The sequence below is a fragment of the Falco punctatus genome, assembly GCF_963210335.1.
Source record: "Falco punctatus genome assembly, chromosome: 2".
Classification (NCBI taxonomy): domain Eukaryota; kingdom Metazoa; phylum Chordata; class Aves; order Falconiformes; family Falconidae; genus Falco; species Falco punctatus.
The window spans coordinates 41,469,864-41,493,578 of record NC_137581.1 but is presented as its reverse complement, the minus strand read 5'-3'; the positions used below and the strand labels follow the sequence as shown (position 1 = coordinate 41,493,578).

General features: G+C 35.8%; 1 long non-coding RNA gene across 4 annotated transcripts in view; it reads right to left on the bottom strand.

Moving 5' to 3' along the window:
• LOC308059467 overlaps positions 1 to 23,715 on the bottom strand; it is a 149,067-nt gene that overhangs the window by 5,664 nt on the left and 119,688 nt on the right. For all 4 annotated transcript variants that reach the window (XR_013926255.1, XR_013926256.1, XR_013926257.1 and 1 more), the window contains one exon: positions 1 to 23,715. This exon is cut by the window's left edge and continues 5,664 nt beyond it; it is cut by the window's right edge and continues 26,481 nt beyond it. This is a non-coding gene — a long non-coding RNA (uncharacterized lncRNA).

Here is a 23,715-nt window from a genome sequence, read left to right as displayed (position 1 = left end):
TCCTTCAAGAACAGACTGCTCCAGCACGGGTCCCTCATGGGGTCACAAGCCCTGCCAGCAAACCTGCTCCAGCCTCGGGTCCTTTCTCCATGGGGCCATAGGTGCTGCAAGGACTCTATGTCATGGTCCACTCAGTGGACTCGTGATGGTTCGTTAACTATGATCTTGAAGCGCAAAAATCAAGGCGACCACGCCAAGGGGTTATGCTTCAATTAAACAGCACAATTTTATTGTTTGCCTGTAAAGCGGCGTGCGATAGGTAGAAAGACAGAAAGTGAATAAAAGGTAAAGTAAAAAGAAAAGGAAAGAGGATTATAACTACCACCACGGGTCCAAGGCGTCCCTATGGTCCCAGGTCCAGGCAGCGTCCCGCTGGTCCTTCTGATCGTCGTGATCCTTGGTGGGGAAAACTCCAAAGTCCAGTTGCTAAGAAGGCATCTTTTTATGCCAAGCAACACACCTTGATCCTCCTCTGGTCCATAGACTGCCGCCAGTCTCCGCCCTCTCGAGCCAGGTTATCTTACCCCAGAGGCGGGTAGCTTCAGACCAGGAGGCGTGTTCTTGTATTGTTTTCTGGTTCGTTGTTATGACCACGGTTGTGATCCATCTTCTGGACAGCTGTTATGCGGCCTTATTCAATCCCAGGTGGCAGGGAATGGCATAGTACTCCTCGTACCATGCAGTTCTCCTTCCCAGGGTGTAGTTGTTCCTTTCAGTCCCAGGTTGCAGGGAGCGGCATAGTACTTCTTGTACCGTGCAGTTCTCTTTCCCAGGGTCTTTATGTCTTGGTGTCCATGAGGACCACATTCCATCTCCAGGTCTCTGTGGGCAATGTTGAGACAATATTGTTCTCTTTAGACTGACTCTTACACCCTATTCCAGTGCAGACTTCCCATGGGGTCACGGTGTCCTTTGAGCATACACCTGCTCCAGCGTGGGGTGCTCCATGGGCTGCAGGTGAGTATCTGCTACCTGTGGACCTTTATGGGCTGCAGTAGGACAGCCTGCTTCACTGTGGGCTGCAGAGGAACCTCTGTTCCAGGGCCTGGAGCACCTCCTGTCCCTCCTTCTGCACTGACCTTGGTGTCTGCAGGGCTGTTTCTCTCACATATTCTCACTCATCTCCCTGGCTGCTCTTCTGCAGTGTTTTTCCCCCTTCTTAAATATGTTCTTACAGAAGCCCTACCACCACTGATGATGGGCTTGGCTTTGGCCAGCAGCATGTTCATCTTAGAGCTGGCTGGCATTGGCTCTATTGCACACAGGGGAAGGTTCTAGCAGCTTCTCATGGAAACCACCCCTGTAGCCTCCCCACTACCAAAACTTTACTACATATGCCAAATACATATATATATATATATATAAATACATACATATATATACCTCAAAAAAGTGTACTAACTATGTAATACGTATGAGACAGGCAGACAAAAAGCAAAATAATTAACTGAAAAATAATTTACACAGGCTACCTTGGACACTAGTGCTGGTAATGACAAAATCAAATTATTGAATAATTACAAAATGGTAAAAATAATTACAGTTGTCACATTCTTTGAAATGGAATGGCTCCCTTCCTCCTTTCTAGTGCAAATGACAAAATATGCCATGCGCTCAAAAACAGCTAAGGACTCTGAGTGTGTTTCAGATGATCTTCCCTTATTTGTGTTTGCCATCAAAGGGTATTCTGCAGAATTACTTTACATCCAGAAAATAAATGGGGAAAAACCACCTGAACTTGGGGGGAAAATTAGTAAGTCAGTACCACAAACTGATTTAAATCTTAATGTCCAGTGAAAATTAACCCATACATCTCAGCTTTATACACTAGAAAGTTATATTGCTGATTTAGAGGCTAAGGAGTACTTTATAAATTACCCTTTTTTAAAAAAAGGGTAAAACATAAAAGACTGCTTATGATTAGAAGGAAGAGGCAGGTGAAGTTAATTGAATGCATTCCCTATCTGAAATTATTCACTGAACTATATAGATGTTAAGACCTCTGGCAGCTGCCAGCAAATAAGGGTAGGATTAATCTGCCCTGGTTTCTTCTAGTTATCTGACTAGGCATGTATGTTTGAGCTAATCACTCCAGGCTTTTTCATAGTATGTGAATGATCAGTATCTACAAAGCCAAATAATCTCCCCCTAGGCATTTACAAGAGGTGAATGAATCATCCTTAGCTTGTTTCACTCTATCTCAAAAAGGGTAACTGGCTGAGGTATAGAAGTGAGCTTTATATGCCTCAGCCTAGGGCAGAAGAATGGCACACCTTGTTGAGGAGTAAGAACACTGACTTAATCACAAAGATGGGTGAGATTTTGTGTTTTCTGTAACAGTAAACATACATACTATCAGAAGGAAAAAGCTTGTTCATCATTTCTTAACTGCTTAGTTTTGACCTTGGGCTATAATTTGTCAAACAGATTTGTGGACAGTGTGACCCAAATGAAACATATATGAAATTTTCACAATTCTAATTTTAGACAGAAATTCAAGAAAATATGTATTTGATATACTCTTTGCTTTAAGTTTTCACTATATGTCATATCCTACAGCTCTTAGTCTATATCCAAATAATATTTGCTTTTGAAGTCAAGTATTCGGCAAAATATGTAGAGCCTGAAGGGACATCATGAATACTTCCCAGCATTTTTAGAAATTAAGATGCCAATGGGATCTGTGCTGTCTCACCATTTCAAAGGAACTATCAGTAGGAGCTTGGTTCTCCTAAAATGTTAGACTCTGCAGAAACCCAAAAGTTCTGTTTGAGAAAAACCCAGGAATGAGATCCTATTTTCAGGTCACAGTGGCCTTCTCAGGAGTTACCATTTGAATCCTTATGTTCCCATCTCAGGTTTCTGCAGAGTGAGTTCCAGAATTTCCCAGAATCTCTTTACTGCTAATGTGACCTTGGAAGAAATGTGATGTATATCATTTAGTTCTATTTTCCACCTTATCCAAGTTTCATTTTTATATATTCTGGCAGAAATACATGTTTATATTCCAGAGAAATGTCTAGAACTTCTAAAGAGGTTTTGGGGGGTTTTGGTTGTTTTTTTGTTTGTTTGGTTGGTTTTTTTAATTTATATTTTAAGGAAAAATGGAAGGGAAGAAAAATAATCTGTCCTTTAATTTATTTTGGGACTTTGTTGGGACTTTCTGAAAAAACAGAAAGTCATTGACTCACCTTTAGGAATTTTGTCTTGAAAAGAGAAGGTTATCTTTGTGGTTTACATGTACCTGGAACACTGCCTATTTGTCCTTGAGAAATGTTGGGCTCCTTTAACTAAGCTTTCAGAAACTTTAAATCTTATGGTGCTCTATGTCTTCTATTTTTTGCTTTGACTATGCAGTTTCTTCCGTCTAATCAGTAAACCTCAAATGTTCTTCACTTTTACATCCTTTACATACTGTAACACTTTAACTTCACCATTACATACTTCAACACCTCAGCATTACTTTAATAAACTAAAAACCACTCCATCTTCATTTTAGCCCTTGTTTCTAAGCTCTCCTCCTCAAATGCTCTTCTTGCCTTGTATCTGCTTTGCCTCTTCCCAAGCTGAAAGAAGTTCAGCCATCTTTTAGCCATTTCAGATGGCTAAATAAAGCTTGGTTGCCAGCTGCTCTGCAGGTGTGCTCACACATCACACTTCTTTCCTTTGTATTATTCTGATCATGAGGAAGGAAGTTTCATTGATCTAAAAGTGGCAATAAAAAGGCAGGGATCCTGTAACATTCACAATAACTTCACAGCATTTGTTAACTTAAAAATAAATAATTCAGTAGAGCTGGCTTAACTTACTCATTTTAAAAAATGTGTTGGAGTTTTGTTTTGTTCTGTTTTTCTACAGGAACTACATTGCATTGGCTGATGAAGCAATTTGAAACCAAAATCTTGTCTATTTTTTTAATTTAATAAAGATCTAATGGAAGATATTGCTTCTTCTGGCATACTCTGTCTCTAAAATTCCATTAATATCTTTGAAAAATGAGTTTTTCTGTTTTTTCACAGAACTATTTTGCTCATGTTCTAGCAAGTAAAGTAAGCAAAGTAAGTACAAAATCCTTTAAATATGTCCTCATCTTTCAGGTCATTTATGCCATTTTCATGCCTGTATCCTATCGCTTCACCAGTCTGGTTTCTTTGGCAGCTGGAGAAGAAATTGTGACATTAAGTACTATATATCAGCTTATTTAAAACAAGAAAATTAAATTGGATATGAAGACAAACAAATTAGAAACTGCTATAGAACACATGGGAAAAAATTAGTCTGTTATAATTAAAAATCAAGATGAAATTAAGACAGATTTGAATATCTCCAAAATATTATATGTAGTACGGCAACATGTTGTGATTGGAGACCAAAATAATTTGAGGGGCTCCACACTATAAGACAAGGTCTAAGAGGTGGATACAGAGGATGTTTATTATTCCAGTATTATTCCAGTAAATCACTTAGAGAATTGTTGGGTAGAAAATACGTTACCTGTACATAAGGATCTTAAGCTATTTTCAGAAAAGAATGTGCTGTGAGGCAGAAGATTTATGGAATCCTGTTAGACATTTCTAATTGTCTTCCAGATTGTTATAAAGTTTTGAAAATGATTACAAGAAAGCTATCTAACTGAGCCATTATCCCATTCTTAGTGATGTGGCTTAAGAGACCCAGTTCAGCAGTTGAGGTCTAAACCCTTTACAGAGAATTTAGCAAAACAGTATAAGACTTTGTTATTTTCATTTAGTTATTATTTTTTTAATTTCATTTAGACTACTACAAGCAGTCTAAGGAAATTCTTCTTTTAAATTATAACAAGATATGTGATTTCATTTGTGTAAACTGTCCTATATAGTTGACATGGTATTTAAAAACTACAAATATTTTAAATACTACTAATTGAACCATCTGACAATCTAGATGAATTGTTATTTATTTGATATGCATGCTCTGCAGAATGAATTAAATTTGAGTTCATGGTAACACACACTATCTGTGTTGTTACCTGATCAAGTATGGCTACAATAGAAATACAGGTATGCCAGTTCTATTGTTTGATTTAATGTTAATTTTTTTTGGCTAAGTAGGATTATTTTAACACAATGTATGTGGTGGCAGGTTATTAAAAAGGATTAAAACTACTGACATTACTTAAAATAAACTTTCTCTGTTTAAAAACATTTATGTCTTATGGGTATGAAACAGCCAAAGATATAAGTAACAATTTAGCACCATTTACTTTAACATAGTCTGTAGCTTTTGAATCTTGCTTTTCTAAAATCTCCAATAGTGTACAGTTGAAAACAAGTATTAAACCACAAAAGAGAAAAGTAAAAATTCATTGGCTACCTGTTCTGATGGCTTAGATATTTCATAATTAAATTTAGTTCTGCAATAATAAAGTATCACCCTAAGATGAGTAATTTTAAAACACCTATGATAATATGTTCTTGAAGGTGTGTAGATTTTAATGGAAAGATGTTTTATTACCCTCAATACAATAACCAATAATACAGCCCCTATTGCTATGTCTACATAGCTGTAGTATGCACTGTAGTTCATCTATATATGTATCACATTTGTGTCTGCTGTATTTTGATAAAAAGACATATCATTAGAACTAATTGAATGTTTAAAACATTTCATTTATATACAGAATTAAATAAGTTAGAAGTGTTACGTCTAGCAAGACTGCTATTCTCATTCATCTGAACCAACTATTTTTTATTAATTTACTCTACGATTCAATTGGTGCAAGAGTCCATTTTTTGTATCTGTTTGTTTTCACAAATATTTGAGTGTATGTATATGCATATTTTTAATAAAATTAAAGACAATTCACCAACAAAAGTATTACATAACAATGTATTCTGTTGCATTCAGAACAAATAATCTGAATACTGAGGATCTGCCAAGATTAGTTTTTGAAATCATATCATGTTGTCTTTTGTGCGCTTAATCTGTAACAACTTGCCATAAAGCAAAACCCACAGCTCAGAAGCGTAAAAGCCCTTACAGTTTAAACTGTTCTGTGGGTAACTGAGATTATACCGATATAATTTTCAAGAGTGCCTGATTTGATGCAAAACAACATTTATTTCTTAGATTCTAATTTTCCTAAAACACTAGACAGTAATAGGTAATTATTTTGGAAAAATAAATTTGTTTCCTTAGTTTTAATATATGTAGTTTCAGTAAATTACATTCAAGTTTAAATAACGTCACTTCACTCATGAAAGAAGCAGTTTAAACATTACCTAGTCATCTCAAGGTAGTCACAGGTATTTTAATGTAGGCAACTTCTTAAAAAAGTAGAGTAAGACATACAAAGTGGAATTGCCTTCAGGAAAACTACAAGGCCCCTTCAGCTGGGCAAATCCATGGGATAAGTAAATCTTTGGGTACCTGAATTAAATGAACAGGAGAGACTGAGAGTCAAAAACCTAATTAGACTGAAGGCTTGCAGTTCATCAGTCACCATCATTTAAATGCATGCAAGGTACAGGGTAAAGCTCTTGCTGGAGAGTCCATTTGAATGAGAATTGTGTACAGAGCCTAGTGAGTCAGAGCTGGCACTTAATATCAGGTTAAATATGGGTCAGCATGACAAGAAAGAAAGAAAAAATACTGTCTGGAGTTTCATAAAAAGAAGAAAATCAACTATTAAGGAATAAATTCACTTAAGTCACTGAAGAAAACTGTTAGCTGATTGAAATTATGCAGAAGCAGAACTGGCCATGATTGAAGGCAGTGGCAAACCAAAAGACTTGTGATAGAATCACAGAATCATAGAATGGTTTGGGCTGGAAGGGTTCTTTGAAGATCACCTAGTTCAAAGCCCCATCTAACCTGACCTTGAACACTTCCAACGATGGGCATCCACACTATTCCAGTGTCTTACCACCTTCCTTATAAAAAAAATTCTTCCTTATGTCCAATCTAAACCTACCCTCTTTCAGTTTAAAACTGTTGGCCCTTATTCTATTGCTACAGGCCCTCACAAGAACTCTCTCTCCATCTGTCTTGTAAGTCCCCTTTATACATTCAAGTGTGATGTACTCTTTGTGTATGGTGTGTTGGGTGAGGAACATTGTCACACCAAAGAATCTGGCAACGGTACTGGTGGTTACAGCAAACTGACTAGCTTCTTCACTCAGTTTCTTACCCTGACAGGAGGGAAAGGCATGAGGTCCAAGCAAAGCTAGGCACCTGCTGCAATGGATCACAAAAGATAATTACAGTCATTCACTAGGTAGAAAGAAGAAAACAACAAATGATGACCTGAAAAATATTTTTTTGCCAAATGACTGCCAGATAAGTAAATAAAATTGTATGCTAATTTAAGTGCATGTCCTCTTGCAGAACCATGAACCACTGGAAACAACAGTCATCATCTTACTTCACAATCTGTCACTCAGCTTCATTTCAAAGGGGTATTTTCTCCGATTAAAATGCAATGTATTTTCACACTAAGTTCACCTTCAGTAGAATTTAATACTTGTACAGGATTTGCAAGCTCACATTATTTATAATTTATTGTGCTAGCAAACTGTAGTCAACAAAAGAGATTTTTTTTGTTGGTGGTGATAGCTGAACAGTTTATTTGAGCTTTTCTTTACAATTAATAACATGGGAAGTGGAGCTTGGATTCACCAGTTAGTCCTTTCAGTTCACCAGCAATAATTGTGCTTAAGAAATACCAAGGAAAGAATGAGTGTACAGAATGAAGGAAAAAAAAAAAAAGCCACCACAGAAAAAAAAAAAGAGGAAAGGGGGGAAATGAGGAGGAGAGGATAGGAGAGGAGAGGAAGGGAAAGGAGGAGAGAGGAGGGGATGAAAAAGGAAGTTGCAATAATTCATACAATCTTTGTTTCTTGTGCATCAAATAAAAGGAAATCAGTGGATGACTGGTATTCCAGAATACTCTTTCAATTTTTCCTTTTTTTCTTGCATTTTCTTTTCTTCTTATCCAAAGTCAAACAAAACTTTCCAAAATGACAAAGAAATTTCACTTATATCTTCAATAATGTGTTGATTAGATGTTTGACCCCATGTGGACAGTATTAATAATCACAGCTGTAAGAAACAATATCACTGAGCTATTTACAATTTTAATGAAGTTCCCTAGAATTTATATGCATTTGATTGATAGAAACTCAATAAATCATTGCAAGATGTACTGATGAAATCTTAAATAGGTTTTATTATCACAGCCCTTTTTAGCTGCTGTTCTTGCGTGCAAGGTTAGCAGATTAATGCAGTGAATATGGGAAAGATTTGAAAGCTGTTGGTGACCAGTTCTGCCCAAAACTGTATATTAGAGAGGTTAACAGAAACCATGTATTACACTAGCATTCTGGTAAAACTGTTACTGACTCTTCTGTTCTGACTACATTTCCACCCAACATTCTTAAGATTGAGTTCTGACACTGTCCCATGACAATAACCAAAATCATAGCCTCATGTCTTAAGATCTAGTATGTATTTTCCTGCCTTTTCTATGAGTTGTTTTGATTATGAAATCGGGAAAACAAGCTTCAGGTGCAAAGCACTGGCCAGTTTGTATGATTTCAGCCTGAAATACTTGTGGGGGTTGGAAACTGAGGCACAAAAAGACTGTGACCCTGAGCCGTGATCACCCAGAAAACAGGCAGAAGTGCTAAAACCCCTTCATCAGTTGCTTCCTCAGTCTACACTTCAGTACTTCCTGAAGAATAAAACAAGGCAGAGGGAAACTTGTCTTTCCTATGCTTGTACAACACATAGAAGGGTGCCTATGCCTCCAGGATGCTATCTCAACGTAAGTAAAGAATAATAAGAAGGGCAAAGAAACTGGGACAGCATGTTCAAGAGCCAAGAAAACTAACCATTATGTTATTTATCTAACATCATGTCCCTCCTCTAATGAAATGACTCCAAAAGATTCTCAGTATATGGTTCAAAAAATGTGCACAGAATGACCTAAAAGCCACTGAAATACTGAGGAAAAGCACTGTTTCTGATGTATTTCATCCATTATCATCAGTACTGAAGTTTTTTAAGAAGCTTCATCTTTTCAGTGGGTATTACCCCCGTTTTGAATAGTTCCGTTTCTAAATGTACTGGTGATGCCATCTACAGGATAAATGGAGATGTACCAAAATGCCCCAATGTACTACACACCTGACATACTAATTTACACAAACTGAAGATTTTATTAAACACATAAAAATAATAAACAAGCCAAAATATATTGAGTTGACTAAAACATGAAAAAGAAGAAACTTTGTTTTTTCTATTCAGTCTACATTACTGACAGACATTTTTTCTCCACTAATTCTTCAAGAAAAGGACTGTTTATGGATCTCATATCCTTATATTGATCCTCAGTGGTCAATTCACATAGTTTAATTAACCTTTTCTAGTTCTCATTGCTGCTAGTAAAGTTCCTTCAAATAATTGCTTTCTGAGGGGGGAAACCTCTGAATTTTGTCTAAGGAGTTGAGATTTTATTGAGACTTTATTTATGTCAAAGGAATTAAATACTTGCCCAATGCAGAGTGAATGCATGTTTTATATCTTTAGTGCCTTCCTTTTTATAATATGTAGGAGAACATGACTAAATCCATATTCAGACATCAAAGCTAAAGAAGTAAAATGGGAAAGACAGCAAGGGGTGGAAAATATGAGAAAAACATGTAACTATGATACAAAGGTAAACAAAGCTAACTCATAACTAGCTGTGAAAATTAAAAAGCTTACAGAAGGATTATTCCAAGAAACGGCTCTATGATTCTGTGAAACACTCAAGATGTTATTTTGCCCCCCTTCAATAATATTCTTTCCATTGGATCCAGTGAAGTCACAGTTTTACCCTCTCACACATTCTTAAAAGGACTCGGAATGCTTCCCCCACAAACTCGTAAGGACAACACCCTTTCTGTTTTAATGTAAAAAAATAATTATTATGTATTGAATATTTAAAGGCTCTTTTTACATTAGTTGAAATCCTACAACCATGTAACTTTCCATGCAAGTCACTAAAAGACATACGTAAAGCTGCAGATAGGAGCTGTATTCAGCTAAATACATTTCTATTATCACTTGGAAGAGGGGCAGAGGAAAGCAACAAAGATGAGAGAAAGGTGAGCTTTCCCTCCAGTAGACCTGGCTTTGCTGAAAAAAAGCTTCAAAGCTGTTTTTAAATCTGTATCTACAGAAGGAGGTTTCTCTAGAGTGTTTCCAAACCTTTATGCTGAAATGTGTTCTTAGGCAGTGTCTGAATATCATTATCATGGAAAAGCATTTGCAAAACATTTTCCTTGTTTTCCCAGACCAAACAACTTTTCTATATCAAAATGATCCTTTTTAATGAAAAGTGAGATGTTTTTGCATACTTTTTTAGCAGTTTATTCATATCTTGGTATAATCAGCCTTGGTATAAATCTAGTCTACCTCTCAAAGGAGAGTGTTATACTGAATTAAAAATTGCATAGATTCTGGTTTCCCATGCACAGTTCTAAAAATAATAGTAAAGAAAATTATACAGAACTGTGCTCTTTAGGCAGACTTTTAATGAATCCAGGTGATTGATAGGATTTTCTATAAACAAACAGCCACACAGAAGCAGTAAAATGGAAAGGAGGATTCATAGAATAGCATTATGCTAATCCCAGGAAGCTAATTCTAGTGATGTACTACAACAGCCGCTGTATACATTCCGTTCACCCAAAACAAGAAAATATACTGTGGAGACCACTCAAAAGTTTAGTGTTACCTTGCAGTGCTTTACAGTAAATCAATGTAATATGCATTTCTAGTGCCAATATTAGGATTTTTTAAGTAGCTACTTAAGTTTGCCAGTGTCGTGGTTTAACCCAAGCCCACAACTAAGTCCCATGTAGCCACTCGCCTGCTCCCTGCAGGGGGGATGGGGGGAGAGAGTCAGAAGAGCAGAAGTGAGAAAGCTTGTCAGTTGAGATAAAGACAGTGAAACAGGTAAAGCAAAAGCCGCGCACACAAGCAAAGCAAAACAAAGAATTCATTCACCACTACCCATCAGCAGGCAGGTGTTCTGCCATCCCCAGGAAAGCAGGGCTCCAGCACGTGTAACGGTTATTTGGGAAGATAAACAGCATAACACAGAAAATCCCCCCTTCCTTCTTCCCCCAGCTTTTATTGCTGAGCGTGACATCACATGGTATGGAACATTCCTTTGGCCAGCTGAGGTCAGCTGTCCTAGCTGTGTCCCTTCCCAGCTTCTTCTGCCCCTGCAGCGTTCCCGCTGGTGGGGTGCGGTGAGGAACAGAAATGTCCTTGGCTCTGTGTGAGCCCTGCTCAACAATAATGGAAACATCCCTGTGTTATCAACACTGTTTTCATCACAAATCCAAAACACACTAGCTACCATGAAGAAAATCCCAGCCAAAACCAGTGCAGCCAGTTCAAAAAAAGAGATGGACAACTTGTTTCTCTTAATTCATGGACTTTAATATGGCACCTCTCTTTCTTAACCTAAATTTCTAATCCTAATGGAACTTTCTTGCAGCAACATAATACAAAACAATCTATGGTTGCACTTTCCATGTGAGCAGCCTTCTGCATCCCTGTTTATTTGCCTTTCCCAGAACATTATTTTTCCTTTCTTCCTTTCCCACCACAAGATATTACTGAAAACTTTTGAGCTTTAGAAAATTTGCACCATTCTAATTTCAAAACTTATCAAAAAAGGAATAGACAGAGCTTTTGCAAAAAACTTCATAATATATATCATTTGTGTGAATCACCATTATGTATGCAATGTGATTAGAATGCACATGCTGGTCTTAAACACATCTATACTGCTACAAGAATTATGTGTGGTTTAACGTTATATTATAACATATGTTTTATAATTGATTAGACATTTTAACTATCACTCTCTGCTCTTCTTTAACAGTACTTGTTGTTGAGATGCATGATTGACACAACCAGCAGTGACATAACACAGCAGAGAATGTGAGCCTGGAGGGGGAACAAACAAAAGCTGCTTGTCAAAAATGCATGATCAAAGTAGCTAGAGATTTCAGGGACTTATGTTAAAAGAAAATAAACAGAAAAAATAAATGTGCACACACAAAGAGGTCCGCAATCAGAATTTGCATATGCAGAACATAGCAGAGGGAAAAAAACAGTTTTTAATGTCATGTTTCTTTATGTCCCGATGTGGTAGAACAAATTCCTTATGTGGTACTTATCTATACAGTTTATGCAATTATGAAACTATCTTAATTATTAATGATCTCTTATTCTCCTACATCTGTGAAACATCTGTCTTCTTTTATGTCATGAGTGTCTAATACAAAGAAGAGGCCAGCAAATTCTTCAGATAAAATTATCTTGTCAGTAGCATATAAAATACCATTAAAATGTTTTGATTTTTATTAATAGCAGTAAATCTATGTAACTAAAAGCTTGTAAGATGGCTTTAAAACAAAATTTTAAAACAGAAGATCTTTTTTAAGGCTTGAAAACCTGTCAGATTAGAAAGCATAGAAAGGATCCAAGTACAGAAACAGGTACATTCCAAGGGATTAAACCCTAGCAGTGGCTGTAACACTAATTACATATTAACAGTTTTTAAAGTGAAAATGGACTTCTAGCATCAACTTGCACGCCTTGCACATGATAGATTTACAGAGATTCTCATTCTCTGTGCCACAGTTGTTGGGGTTTTTTACATTTTCACATTAAATTAAAAATCTTCACGGGTGAGGAGAATGCACCTCAGTCTCAGGTAACCTCTTTTGTTGAAAATTGTTCTTATTTAAAAAAAGAAAAGTAATAGTATGCATTCAGCCTTCAGCTAGGGGTTCTCGATCTGCTTTCATATCTTTAGGTGATCTCATAAATCCTATCTCTAGGTGACTTGGAAATGTGTATTAGGTCCTTTCCTAACCTTTTTTTGATAAGATAAATAAGATTCTCAGACGTCTCTGTAAGATATATTTTTCATCTTCTGAAATACCCTGAAAACTCCCCTCCAATTGGGGAGGGCTTAACTTTAGATGTCTACTATTATCGAGACTTGTACATGAAGTAGCAGTCTGGCATCCTTTTGTAGCTGAGAGAGATAAATAGGCTTTCTAAAGATCCAGGTCACCTGACCATTTTAAGACTTGTGTTTTGCTATAAATACTTATAATAGAGAACTAGTTAGATTTAGTTAAACTTAGTAAAATCAGTCGAGCTACATACATCTTGGGTTTGACAACATGGATCACCAATAACTTGTTAACAACTCTTAGCTGCTTTTTTATCAGTATAAATGACAAAACTGGTACCAGTATGAATCTGCAGTCATACCAAGTACACGCATGAGAACAACTGAGAAGGGCACTATTTTTAGGTCATCTGTTGTGAGATGTCTGGTCCATGAGCTTGTGTTTATGGAAACCTGGACGTGTGCATGATGTACGGTTGGTGCAAATCTTGGATTCCACCTTCTTGGCAGGATTGGTGTTTGAGGTATACAGCTGAACTTTGGAATTTGGTTGTAGTTCAAGCAGCAGTTATATTTAAAAGATCAAGATCGTAACATTCACATCGGATCTGAATATGTTTAAATTATTTTTCACTACTTTAAACTATGGAATGTGCACATTGTCTTCAGGACAACAAGATATATTGTTCATCTAGGGGATTATTTGTTCTGAAGAGAGCATAAATTATTTTAACCATGCTAGAAAAGACATTTGTGCATTCTCCACAGAATAAGAAATTCCTTCAAAGAAACTCAACACAATCTGTATCCAGCCTCTAAGGAAAATTGTTTCAGTAGTTTCCACCACAGTAATCACTAACAAATTCTGTTACAGTGGGTTAAAACATACTATTAATCTATGCATAGGCATAAACCCTTTCCTTGAGCACTTTAGCAGTTTCTTACAGCTAGCAACGCTTACATATGTATATATTTTAGAGACATGACAGAAACAGTTGATCTTTAATATGATCTATTAAATAAACAGGTCATATAACTTTGGCAAAGGATAAATTTCAAAATATTGCTTGATCTGAAAGAAATATTAAAAGAAATAAAATACTTAATGTTTCCTTTTGCAGTTTGTTTATAACAGATAACAGCTCTTCAGTCTATGTTGGACATGTATTTTTCTGAAATTTGACTTCTAGTCTTGGAGCCTTCTTTGGCTTTCTGTGAGATTAATAATTCTTTTGGGAATTTATATTTTCTCCTTTTTGCAGTACTGAACTATATCTTCATTACTGGGTTTTTGTTTTGTGGGATTTTTTTTTTTTGTTTGGTTGGTTTTGTTTTGCTTAATTTTGTTTTAACACAGTTATCATAAGCTTTGTGCAGTTTTGATAGAGAGAAGCTAGGTAGGTAGTAGAAATGTTTTTCTCAGTTCTGTAGTCTGTAATTTACAGTCCGTTTGATGAGATAATGTTCTTTGGGAGCATATTCAAACAGGTAGTTCTGCAGGTGTCCTAAGGTACCTACATTTCTTTTACAATAAATTTAAAATTACAATTATTTTTTTTTTTAACAGTGAATAAAGAGTTTCCAAAGCAATGGAAAGAGTCAATAGATGCTCAGGAAAAGAGATCCGGATTTTTGTCTCAGAAATATTCTGTACTTACCCTTAATTTATCACTGCCTAAAATGTCAAACATATCTCAGACATGAAATCGAGTACCTTATATCAGTCACTGAGCTCTAGGATCATGTGTTCTTTGTCTGATAACCAGAAAAGGATCCTAGGACATAAAAGAGGTAGATGAACCCCTAAAATTCTCTCCCAGGTAACTACATTAGTATATAATTAATAGGTCAATAATTATTTTTTTCATTGAAATTATGTATTGTTCTGTTATACAGACTTGGCATTGTATAATGAGAATACTCAGAATCTACCCATCAGATAAGATCTCCAAGAGGTCTAGATGAATGAAATACCGACTCCAGATCCTCTTCATGTTTAGGCACCACAAAAGCACTGAGCTACTCACCCTTATCAAAACTATCCAGAAACATACAATTTGAGGCACATAATAAATTGTACTACTTTTTCAGTGTGCTTTGGGGGTAGCTAGTATCTACATGACATTTAATTTCCATTTTTTATCTTTTTGTGACACCTTAAAAGATATGCCCATCCACTTTCCAAAAGATTTTGAGAACTAGAACAGTAGTAGTCCAAAACTAATCATGACCTTTCTTGAAACTCATATAATGTTAATGTGAAGCCAATGTGTCATGCAAACTATTTCAAACTCCACAAAGGATGGATAGAAAAAATGGCTTAATGATTTCTAGTTTGCAATTTCTTGTATTAAACTTAATTGTATTGGCAAAATATTCATATCAGAACACTTATGCTAATGAAAAAATATAGTTTCAAGCCTTTATTTTTTATAGCATAACTGCTAAATGACAAAATATGTGGAATTTACATATGAGTCAGTTAAAGCATGAAGGATTCCATGTTCTTAAATTGCAGAATGATAATAACAATGCCTTTAATATTTATAGCATCTTTCATCTTGGAATATCAAGATGTGTAATAAATAGTAGTGGGTTTTTCAAAATAATTCATGCAGTAAAGCTGCATATAAGAAGTCACTAAATTAAGATTAAAAGGATCAAAAAAGGAAGTTTCCTTTTTTTTTTTTTTTTTCCAGAGTGGTCCTTACATCAGAAGCTTATAGGAAGTTCTCCATAGTGGCATTGATGTGACTGGGTTCACAGCAACAAATAATACTGAGAATGGACTTCAAATGCAGATTGAATTACCAACAGCAACCAAGCACCTACAGCAATATGCAAAATTATTACTCTGTACTCAGGGAAGAATGTTCTACAAACAAGGCTAGTTAAACATTTTGTTCTAGGAAATTCTGTTAACTAAATTACAAAACCATTTATGATCTACTGCAGATACTTAAATCTGAACAGATCTCATTTAAAACATGACATAACTCTATGCTCATGTTGCATTAGGCTTGCCATGTGTTCTTTTTCTTTCTATCCATTTACACGCAAAATGTTAGCAACTTTTACATATTTTCATGCAGAAAAACAATATCAAATTAACTTGCAACTGTTAAATGCCATCAGTGATCCCTCTGGAAGGAACAAAAAGGTAATTTGTATAAAGGGTAATATCTCCCTGGATGTTGTTTTATGGCATGTCATGACCTGACTGAAAACCATAATTATCTTCAGGGAATAGCTGTAATCTTCTGATTAATAGGCTTTCACAAGTTGGAACTGCTTGAAGTTTGGCCTCAGATTTAGACCTTTTTTTCAGAAAAATAAATCATAAATAATTATACTGGCTCTGAGAGATTAAAATTAGTTTAAATATTATATACTACAGATCAGAATAGAAACCATCTTTCTTGATATTTTTAAGTGGCTTCCTTTCACTGTATTTTTTTTAATTAAGTAAAATCTTACAAGAAAAATATCGTTTATTACTGCTTGAGATGACTGCAGAAAAAATCCAAGCTTAGAAATAAGAGTATGAAAGTCTGTCAACAGATCTAAAAATGGGTTGCATGTTGTCTCTTTGATTAGTCAAGTTATATACCAAGAGGGTTTTTTTGGGTTTTTTTTCTTTGTCAGGAAAAAAAGTCACTAACAAATGCAGTGAATGCATTCTGTACTTCATGTCTTGGATTGCAGCCTTACTAACTGAAGTGAAAAAAAAGCTATCTAGTAATCTCAAATTACTGTCATGCCACAGTTGTCTTATTCTCCTAGAAACAGGAACTTAATCAAAGCTCTAATGACAAGTTCCAGACATGGTAATAAAAGTAGTCTGTACCATAGTGGCAATGTGTTGTCTTCAAACAAAAATTTTCAAATCCATTCTGCACAGCTTTCCTCCTGTAAGTCCCCTGCTGTAATCAGGAAAAATATGCAAAGCCAGCTGTTAAGGCACAGTGTGGGCATCTCTTAATTACATTCTTCTTTCTGTGGTTGCAGTTAGTGTTCTTCTAGCAGGCTGTGACACTTTTACATTTATAAAATACAAGCCGCCCCATAAACATCAATGAGCATTGTTTCTTATACTTAAGAATATAACAAAATATAAATATTTATATATTGCATCACATTTTGCAAATTTGGTGTTTCAGCTTGAAGAAAGGATAGGCAGAATTAAGTCCTGGAAGGCTGAAGGATGGTCTTTTTCTAAAAGGCATCATTTTCTGTTTCTCCTCTCAGTTAGATTTTAACATTTTAATATTTTTTTTCTTAATCCAGAGCTTTTCTTGTCTCAGGTTGTAAATGTCTTCCTACAATACAGTTCTTGTCAAAACAGGCACACTACAAATACTACCACTAAGCAACAAGAGACATGTGGTTGCTCGAAAACATGAAGAAATATAGTAAGAAAATTACTAAGCGCAGTTGCTGCTTTTTTTTTTTATTTTGTCAAAACTCATGTCCTTCATGGATTTTCTGTATTTTCTACTGCTGCTCTAGCCAATCTTCGGATTTTTTTTTTCTTTTCCTGTGTTATTAGACACTTAAGTTTTTCAGGAAGAAAATTAAGTTTCCATTAATTTTTTTAGTAAAACTATAACATCAGGTTTTCCCCAGTGTACTGACAAACATTAGTCTTTAGTAATGTCTATACAAACAAACAGGAAAGGCGACAGGCTGTTCTCTGACCCTTGAGGGAGAAACATAGCTCTTTTCTATATGATTGAAGTGTCTCCCTCTCCCAGAGAGGGATAGCCTTACTGATAATACTACTGGGTAAGGTTGCTAGCCTGTTGTCCCCCAAACCATCCCTACGTATTGTACATCAAAGCACATATCTATGGATCATTACAAACCAGCACTCCAGGGCATGATTTTGCTCTGTTTTTACTAGCATAGATATAGCCTCTGGAGTATACCTGGAAACTATGTGAATAACCATGGAAATGTTAACTGCTAACACTTTCAAATGAACATGCACTTTTTGGAACTGCATGTGTCTCTAGACGTTCAATGGCATATAAGAATTCTTACTAACTTGCTATAATTCTATATTCTGATCTTAAAAGTCCTGGTGTTTTAAAGTTATCTAATTACAACATACACCAAAATATTACTAATACACAGTTACAACTGACCCATGTCACTGCACGCATACATACACACACACACAGAAGAAAAAAGTAATAGATTTTCACTATTGGTAGCATAAACAATACTCAAAGAGCATAGTGTTTGTATCTTGTCATGTGTTGCCGCACTCTCTAAACTATCAAGCTGCAACAAGGTCTTTTACAATCTCATACCAGCATACTCTTCGTGCCAGTTCCTCTGCTGCCTTCTCCTCATCTTGCTTCATCCAGGGCCATCTTGCTCTCTTCTTGCTTCTTCCTCTCTCTGCTTCCTCCTTGGCTGCTCTCTCTCCATTGCCTTGCAACCACTTAACAGAACCAGCCACAGCTGCACCTTATCTACATCAACCTGCCACCCCTGAAGACAGCCCACAGTTGTATAGTATAAATGCTAATTAACCCAATTTCATTCCTCTACGGTCATGTGATACACTTACTTGCAAGGGTGACCTGAAACTTTTCTTTTCCTTCAGGAGTCTGTATCTTGTTTACCTGGTAATATCATGCTTACTCTGTGCTTCATAGTAAAGATTGGATATTTCTGGTGATTCAGTACACTAATATGCATGCGCTAGTAGAAAATTCCTGTGTTTTGACTTTCAGCATTTAAAATTAGACAAATTATGTCAGATTCAAATTAATCAAAGTGAAAAGTCTTTAACATGTTTGCTAATATATTTTTTATTCTGTTTTTATTGTTACTAGCTTTTCTTACTTTTTTTGACTTGATGAAGAGTGCTGAAAAAGTAATAAATGCATAGGCATTTTTTTTTAAGTGTAAAAACCGGAATTTTCTCATGAAGTAATTTGCTCATTTTTATGTCTACTCTTGTCAGATGACATCTGTTTCCTAATTAGATGCATAATTCTGAGAATTGAATGTATGGAACAAATGTATGCTCGTATCTTAAGGTCCAACTTTCATATTCCTTAATGCAGGCTTAAAACTTGCTTCCATGAACATCCTGCCAATAAGCTTATTCAATGAAATATTTACAGACACCCAGCACAAAGGGGATGCAAACTCAGCTTAAGCATACTTCCATATCTTATTTAAGCAAGTACATAAAGACAGGTTTTGAGGTATTAACCAAGCTGTACAAGTCATTGACCTATATAATTCACAGAATGGTACCACAGCAGACTTCTGTCAGCGGCAGATAGACTTGTTAAACAGTCATCACATCTTCAGTGAGTATATCAGTCCTAGCCTATATAGTAGAAGTATCTGACAACAACCCTGTCATGCTAATTGCTAGACCAAATTTTATGTTAGCTTTATGTAGAGATAAATTATTTAGAGCCAGTAACTTGGATCACCATAAGCTCAGAATTTAGAGTGCTTTAGGGAAGAAATTTACTGAAATTAATTTATGCTTTAAGAAGATGAGCAACCAATTAGAAAACGTGCACAACATAAGCTGTCTTAAAATATTAATTTTTATTTTTGTGTAAACCTTACACACCAATTTTCATGTTATCTTTGTAAGTAAGGAGTCATCCAGAATCTGCTTATAATAAAATCTCTGAAGAAATATAATTAAAAAAAGACAATGTTGACATTTAATTTAAGTATTTTTGTCCTTTATCTTTTTTTACCACATAGGTGGTTTAACTGTTAGATTGCCACAGGATATTTGCTTATGTTAGAACTATGAATAAAAAATATGTCAATGTATAAATCTAAATGATTAATTTGTTAAAGAAACCAGGAGTTATGTTCTTCTAAAGAAGTTCTTGTATGAAAGAATAAAATTAAAAGTTTCTGATAATGCAGACCAAATAAACCAACTGTAAAAAAGTGATCGAAATATTCTAATTTTTAGAAAATACTCTCTTATTTTCATATTTGTAGTGATAAAGTAAGAATGTTTTTAACTGCAAGATTAAAATAAATCTTAATACAGTATGATTTTTATATAAAGCTCAGTTAGATTTTCTGCAATTCACATTAATCTTGTATCACTTGAGACACAGAAATCTAAGATAGCATTTGTTCTGCACAGGTTTATCGCAAAGGGCTGGGCATCTGGCCATGGATCAAGATATGATCCAAGTGATTTTAACAACTCCACTGCTTTCCCGCCAACACCTATCCAAGAGACACATACTTTTTCTTTTTACTTCCAGTTTCACATTCTGGGCAGATTTCACCGTCTAGTATTCCTTCTTGGAAGGTTGATTCCACAGTTTACCTCAACCCCCAAAATTCTAGTACTTGCTTTTCAGATCTTCATCGGACGTGTAATATCCCCTCTTAAAGGAATATCAAAGATAGCCGGAACAAAAAGACAGAGACTTCTCATAAGCATACACAATGTGAACACTCTACCATTTACCATTAAGAGCATAACAGAGACTCGTTAATCTGGATGATTATCATGTCTGAGGGATTCCTGTTGGAGCACTGCAAAACTCTTGCTTCCTTTCTCCTTTAGAACATTACCTTCCCATAGGTGGATTCTGGATACTGAGGGACCTCACTTTACCTTCTTCTCCCCTCACCATAACGTTTTGTATTCATCTTTCTGTTGCATTCCTTTTAATAGCACACTGTTGTCTCCAGCTTTTGTCTCTAATAGAGTCTTCTGCAGATAAACTGCAGTACGGAACAAAGAAGCTTCAAAAGGCCTGAAAATGTATCAAATAAGCTTGCTATAAATCCATTAATAATTAAAAAGTGAAAGAGCAAATGAACTGCTTCAAGAAATATGTCTGAACTAACATTGTCATCATCCACATGGCCTTGATTCAAGATCTAAGTTCCATTGGAGTAAAAGGGACCACTGCATGTGTCTCAGAGCTTTACATTTCTTACCGGGAAACCATGAATATAATGAGGTGGACAAGGAATCTTAATTAGTGATGACTCTGTGTGTGGTTGTGAAATCAAACATGTTAAGATTCTTTGTTTTGTTTCTTTTTTTTTTTTGTTAAAAGTTTCTGAAGGAGAGGGACAAAAGATTCTATTTTGACTGATCACTTCAATATGAAATCTGAAAAATACCTGTTAATTGGAATTGTGTCATTATGAAAAATATTTTAATTTTGAAGGAAAATTATTTGAATACATTTGAAAATAAGACAGGTTTCATATGCAGACAAAGGAATAGATTCATTTGGCTTGTGGTGAGCATACTGTAATAGTATTACTTTGTTTTTTCTGTTCTGTCCAAATATAATGTACTTTTATAGAACTATTACCGACAGATCACTAATGTTTATCCTGGTATAATAAATGTATAACTTATATTTAATATATAATGTATTAAATATATAATACCTATATAATTTATCCTGATATAATCAAAAATACAAATGCAGAAGCCAAAAAACAACAGAGTAATAGACATACTGAATTCTTTAACAAAAATAATCTACAATATAGTGCAGTGGTATGCACACATACAAGAACTATCACATACTAGAAAAATATTGCAGATACCTCCCAAAATTTTGGTGTGACTTCTAACCATTATTTTCTTTTTAAAGCATTAGCATTGAATGTGGATCCGATAAGCAGCTGAGCCCAGAAGACCAATTTAGTGGTCAAGTTCAAGGTGAGATAAAATCTTGTCTAATTTTGTAGGCATCTGAAAAAGAAGTACTCATTTTTTAACTAATAAAATGTGCTACATGCCCAGAGTTCTGTCTTGGTGTAGAGGAATGCAGGCAGTGGGTTGCTTAGCATTGATAACATGCAGCTGTGGCCTTGCCTCGAAGGCAGTGGGTTGACTGACATGGATGATGTGCAGCTGTAGCTCGTTCCTGCTAAGTAGTTAAATAGCCCTGAGGAGTGTGGGAGAGGGGGTTGGATGGAGGAGGAGCAGGGTGGTCTGTTCTCTGGAGGAGGGAGGAAACAGCATGGACAGTAGAATCTGACTGATGGTAAAAGCCTTGTTGTAGCCTGCTTGTTTGTTTGTGCTGCAACATCTGGTTGCAACTAGGGTTGTCAAGACTCTGTTCTGCTTATGACTACTCCACACAAAGTAATTGGTTCTGTGTCTATGTCCTTGAACCTGTTTTCAAGCACAGCTAACCCACACTGTAAGTTAATTAAGCTCAGAGCAACAGTGACATCAATTTTTGTATAAAATCTCTGTTAATACATAGGTGTAGTGATAAGGATGTAGGTCTGGGGTTTTTGTTTGGTTTTTTTTTTTCTCAATTTTGCGTAACAGATTAGTGGTTAGAGTTTCTGTTCACGATGGAAAACCACTACATTGTGTTCTCTTAAGTCTCCAAATACTTCCCCTGGATTAAAATCTTAATTTCCCCTTTCCCAAGGGGAAAAACCTAACCACCAGTCTGGGAAAGAAAGAATGTATGTTCTCCACATTTGCGGAATCTGTAGAACTGCGCAGGTAGATACGAAAGACTCTAAGGAACATAGGGAAGGCGGAAGAGGGGGCGTGACCTGGTAGCCTGTAAGTGGACTACTGATTTGGGATCAAGAAAGTCCTTAAATCTCTTTTCTGCTTCTACAATGGCTTATGTGTTTTCCATTTCATAATATACAAATAGAATGCAAAAAAGACACTATCTCACATCAACGGTCCCATCAGCAGGTTAAGAGTTAAGGAATTTCTAATGCTTATTCTCTCTCATCCCATAAATCTTAAATTCTCAGCTGCAGTGTCAAAGCTCTGTCAAAAGAGGAGAGAAAGCTCCCTCCCTTTTCACTGGTTAAGTCACCCCCCTGGGAAATGCAGGTTTGAACTGCCTCAGGCTGAGGAAGCCACAGAAATGAGATCTGTTACATCTTGAATGTGTGCTGTAGGCTACCATATGAAAGGTGGACAACACTGACGCTTCCAGATGTGTTTCAAAGGAGGCGGAGGGGGAAAAGATCCAGTTCCCCACACAGAGAATGACTGTTAGCCTAAAAGCAGAAATTGTCAAGCTTTTAATCACCAACTCAAATAGCCAGTGAATTTTGGGCAGTGAAGGAGATGTCTGAGTTCCCCCTGCTGTTCTTTATTGGCTAATTTATGTGTTTCCCTGCTTACTGTGCTAGGTAACGGATATCTTGTTTCTTACTGTTGAATTCTTCCCTTAAAATGTAAATGGAAGTTTAGCAATTGATGAGAAATTACAAGTTTTTTTCTGGGAGCCAAATTGCTGTATGTAGATATGGGTCCTATCTTTCATTTCCTTAGCATAATTCTGAGACTTTTTATTTTCCGTGTCCATTTTCCCATTAAATCTGAATAATTAGAAATGCATCTCTAGGTCCACTTTCTTTCCCTGACAGATTATTTGTCATAAAAACACTATTTACCTAACCAAGACAGGATCTCCTACTACCTCTTGAGTCAATGGAGACAGAGTGACAATTAGCAATTCACCTCGACAATAAATTATTTTACCAAAGTCACTGTTCAGCTATGCCTAGCTCTCTTTCAGGACCATAGAGAGAATGTAGATATTTAAACTAGCTTAAGACTATATGCTTAATTCTATTATGCTTACATTATATTACATATATTCTACTTTATGTGCTATTACATATATTCATATAAAAACTAGGTTTTAATAAAGCAACATCTGAAACTGAGCCATGTATGAACAGTTTAGAACACTTAGTCCTGATACACTGGAGTAGCTAAT